Below are 4,810 nucleotides of genomic sequence, written 5' to 3'. Positions count from 1 at the left end.
CAGTCAGGCTATCCTGGGGCAAAATATTGCTGTGTGTGCAGCTACTCTGTCCGTGTGAAGCCCTCCGGCCTGCAGCCAACCAGACTGTCCAAACCTGGCCTGCGCAGACTGCTTCAATGAAGGCCCTTTCTGCTGCTCCACGACTGAGGGACTGAGGCGAGCAGCCGGCATTCCTCACGTCACCTACGCGGCCGCTGAAGATACACCGCCCAGCACGCCAGCAGCCCCCCAGCCGACCCGCTCGCCCCAACCACCAATTGAAACGGAGGACAGCGCCGTCAGGAGGATCTTCTCTCCAACCCGCCTGAAGGCCTTGTTGACATCATTCTCCGACTAAGGAATGAGGTACACGGCCTTAAGTGCGTGTGGAGACATATCGGGCGCGGAGTGAAAGAACGAGAAACAAAGAGAAGCCTTGGTTGAAACCGTCAGCTCCATGGACTCCCTGGCACAAGCTGAACAGGAAACCCCATCCCTCCCCACCACACAAGCCACAAGTGCCCTGCCAAGTAAAATTGACCAGGACTGGCAGGAGGTGTGCTCCTCCACCCCAGGTGGCGCGGCTGGTGGGAATCAGGGAAGCCTAGAGCACTGAGGACGGTGACTCACGACCCCCAGAGACGCCGAGACAGCCCCACCCCTCGCCGCCGGCCGGGCAGCCCACCAGGCCACACAGACCCCCCGCCCTCTGTCAGAGCAGAAACCCCCTCTCCCAGCCGATCCTCCTCCTACCCCCTCCGTCCTCCCGCCACCATCACCACTACAACCGAGGACGCGGAGACACACCACAGCACACACACCATCGCCCCAACCCCTCTGGACTCAGGCCTCACCACCCTTCTGGCAGGTGCCGTCAGCGCAGCCACACAGTTAATCACTGCTCTGAGACCATCTGCGACTTCTGTGGCCGACGTGGACACCTCGCTGACCAGTGTCGCATGAGGCAGGCAGAAGCAAAGCGAAGTCTAGAGTGTGCGTATTGCCAGCGGCGAGGACACACCGATGACGAGTGTTACGCTCGAGCCGCCGACATCAGACAGGAACGACTGCTGAGCAATCCTGTCTGAACACCAGCCACCATCACCCAGCCTGCTCCCTACCAGCAAGCGGTGCACGCCCCGCCCTACCCATCCTGGCCTCATCCCCGCACACTCCCCTTCCGCTGATCCGATAAGGCGATACGGACACCAGCGGCCTCAAGATTTTGTCCGCCAATGTACGAGGCTTTGGAACCAACATCGGGGAGCTGACACACGCCTTCGTCCTCAAACACCACATCGACATAGTTATAGTGGAGACCTTCCTGGACGACACGTGCGCCACCACCTGTGATAAGATCCCCGGGTACTCGCACTGGGACAGACGTGACCGCCACCCAAGACAGGGAGGAGGCATCGCTGTCTGCCACCGAAACAGACTGCAGGTGGACGCCCTCGCCGCAGACACTCCCCTGGATATGGAGATGATGCTCCTCCACATCATTCCAGAGGACAGGAACGCTCTGCTACTCTGCGCCATGTACCGGCCACAATAGCAAGGAAGCGCCCCCCCCCCCCCCATCTACCTCACAGACCACCTGGATGACATTATGGCTGTCCACACCTGTCAGTACGCGATGGTTGTGGGCGAGGGCCTTCACCGAGCTCACAGCGGTGCAGGGATTGAATAACCACGTCGACTTCCCAACATATCAGCGTAGAAGCTCCCTGGACCCTGTGCTCACAGACCTGCCGAGTGACTACGTGCTGTGCTGCCCACTAGGCTGAGTGGGCAGTTCCGACCACAACGCCGTACTCACCACCATCAGCCTGGCCCCAGCACGTGAAGAGGATCACAAGCGAGTGATCTGGCTATAGAACCACGCGGACTGCACGGCTGCAAGCCAGGCCCTGGCAGCGACTGCATGGGGCACAGTCCTTGAACGGTGACCCACAGCATGACGTCTCCGCCCTCACCACTGTCCTCAACACCGTCCAGCAGCAACACGTCCCCACCACCTACTCATCCAGCCCAAAAGACCAGCCTTGGTTCAGGTACAGGTGCCGTATTGCAGCCGAAAGGAAATACAAGGCTTGGACAAGATATAAAAGACACCCCACGCAGGAAAATAAGGCCCAACACAGAAGAGCGTGCAAAAATATGACGAGGACAGCAAAGTGGGCAAAAAGAAAGGTGGGACGCCGACAGGAGGAAAGCTGTCCTCTAACCAAACCGACGAAACAGTGGTGGGGGCTGGTGGAAGGAACAGCAAGGCCATACCCCAGGAACGTATCCGCCCTGAGGAAACCTGACGGAGACCTGGCCATCACCAGCCGGAAAAAGGCTGACCTGCTGGCCTGTCACTTCAGTCAAAAGATGACAACCCAGGAGCCAGACAGGCAGCCGCCCCCTCCCCAACTCATCGCCTCAAGACTAGAGAATGTGCTAATCTCTGAGGACGCTGTCAGGAGACATCTGAGGGCGTCAGCACCAGGAAGGCGCCAGGCCCTGACAGCGTGAGTCCATACCTGCGGCGATGCTCCGATGAGCACACCAGCCCCCTCGCCCAGATCTTCCGGCGATGCCTGCAGAGCGGGGTGTGGCCTGCACAGTGGAAGGAGGCCAGAGTCACACCCGTACACAAGAAAAAATCCAGGTCCGAGCCAGGCAATTACAGGCCAATATCACTCCTCCCAATCATCAGCAAGATATTTGAGAGGATCATCAGGGGAGCAATTGACATCCTTCCTCGAGAAAACCACCTGCAGTCACCGAAGCAGTTTGGTTTCGGAAGGCCGCTCTACCTCAGACCTCCTCCTTCTCCTCTCAAAGTCCTGGCATGACGCCCTTGATGACAGCCACCCTCTCTCGTGATTGCCCTGGATATAGCTGGCGCGTTCGACTCCGTTTGGCACCGCAGTCTGACGGCGAAGCTACAGCAACTAGGCATCACAGGGGACCTGCTGCGCCTGCTCTCAAACTACCTGTTAGGCAGGAGCCTCCACGTAGCAGTCAACGGAAGCACCTCGACCAGCTTCCCGGTGGAGGCCTCCGTTCCACAGGGGTCCGTCCTTGGACCTATTCTGTGGAACATATGCTTTAACGACCTCCTGCAAACCATCCCGGCAGCAAGCGCTTACGCCGACGACTGCACCCTCTCCAGAACATACAAGAGGAGAAGCCCAGGACGTGATAGAGTTCGTCAACAGACAGTTGGCAGACATAATGGCCTGGGGAAAGAGGTGGCAAGTCAGGTTTGCTGACAAAACCCAGGCCATGGTAATATCACGTTCTCAGGAGGACGCGCGGCAACTCCACGGCAGACTGAGATTCGGGAATGACACCATCCCTCTGCAGTCCAGCGTCGACATCCTGGGCGTGGAGGTGGACTCCCAGCTGCGGTTTGACCGTCACCTTGAAAGGGTGGCGCAAAAAGCCTCCCAGAAGGTGAACCTCCTGCGCCATGAAGAACCTCCTCGATGCTGAAGGCCTGAACACCCTCTATAAGGCACAAGTCCGTCAGTGATGGAGTATACCGCTCACCTGGATGGCCAGCGCCCGCTGCCACCTCAACCTGCTAGACAAGGTGCAGGAGGGCTGAACGCCTCATCACCGGCACCCAGCACCACCGACCGAGCCAGTGGGAGACACAGCGACAACAACACCAACAACAACACCCACACGAAGGAAGGGCAAGACCAGCCACGAACCAGCAGGACAGCCTGGAGCACCGCCGTAGAGTCCCTGCCCTAACGGTGCTACATAAGACACAAGTGAGCCAAGTGCCCCACCTGATGGACCAGAGGGCTACATGGAGGAGGCCTGAGCGAAGCACAAGAACGATGCTGAGCAACGCCTCCCTCCTGGAAGTGCCAAGGGCCTGCTCCAGCACCCACCTGCGTGCCTTCTCCATCGCAGCAGTGGTGTGGTGGAACAACCTCACTGCTGATGTGAATGTGACACAACTGTCTACTCAGTAGATGAAGGTTGCTTCCCACAGAGTGGCTACTCCTACACCCACCGTAAATATGTATATATATAATTGTATAATATATTGTATAATAATTGTATAATATAATCGGCAGAAGCTTTTAAATAGCTCCCCAACGGTCAGGGAACTTTAGCATAGACAAATAATACTGCCATGTACTAATGTACTGAACACGTTTAAATAAAAAAAAAAAAAAAGAGAGAGAGGCATTTCCGTGTCTCAGTGGGCTGCCCACTGATCGCTCGCCCGCTCGGATGAATGTCAAATAAGGAAGAAAAGGAATGTGTGTGTGTGGCGGACAAGACAGGAGGAGGAGAGGAGGAGGGAGAAGGGAAGAAGAAGCAACGTGGAATCATGCTGCAGAAGACCAGAAGAGATAAATCAAGTATCCTTACCATAACAAGGCACTATGCCTGTTTTTGTTTTTGTTTTATGTTAGGGGAGTTCGTCAGGTTCTTTAGTGCCTTCAAAACAAACAGAGACAAACTTCAAACAGACAGACAGACAGACCAAAAAAATCATCTGTTTCCATTTTTTTCATAGATTTCTTATTTTATTCATTTTTCTTAACTTTTCCTTCTCCTTATCGTTTATCATTACGCTATACATACATGTGGAAAGGCTTAGTTTAGTCAACAGTGTGTGTTTCTGGTATAGGTGATAGACTAAAAATAGATCCACTGTAAAAAGATCAATAATTCCCTCGTAATGCCTAAGAACAGCTAAATGGATGTTGATATGTTAATATAGCTTGTGTTTTAGTGTTCTAGTAAAGTTGATTGAGTAAAGCGCAACATGATATAACGGACGATGTAGTTTTTTTCCAGTGGCGGATGACTT

This window comes from Eriocheir sinensis, unplaced genomic scaffold (genome assembly GCF_024679095.1).
Source record: "Eriocheir sinensis breed Jianghai 21 unplaced genomic scaffold, ASM2467909v1 Scaffold751, whole genome shotgun sequence".
In the NCBI taxonomy this organism is placed as follows: Eukaryota; Metazoa; Arthropoda; class Malacostraca; order Decapoda; family Varunidae; genus Eriocheir; species Eriocheir sinensis.
The sequence above is the reverse complement of the archived record's forward strand: the minus strand, read 5'-3'. Positions refer to the sequence as shown.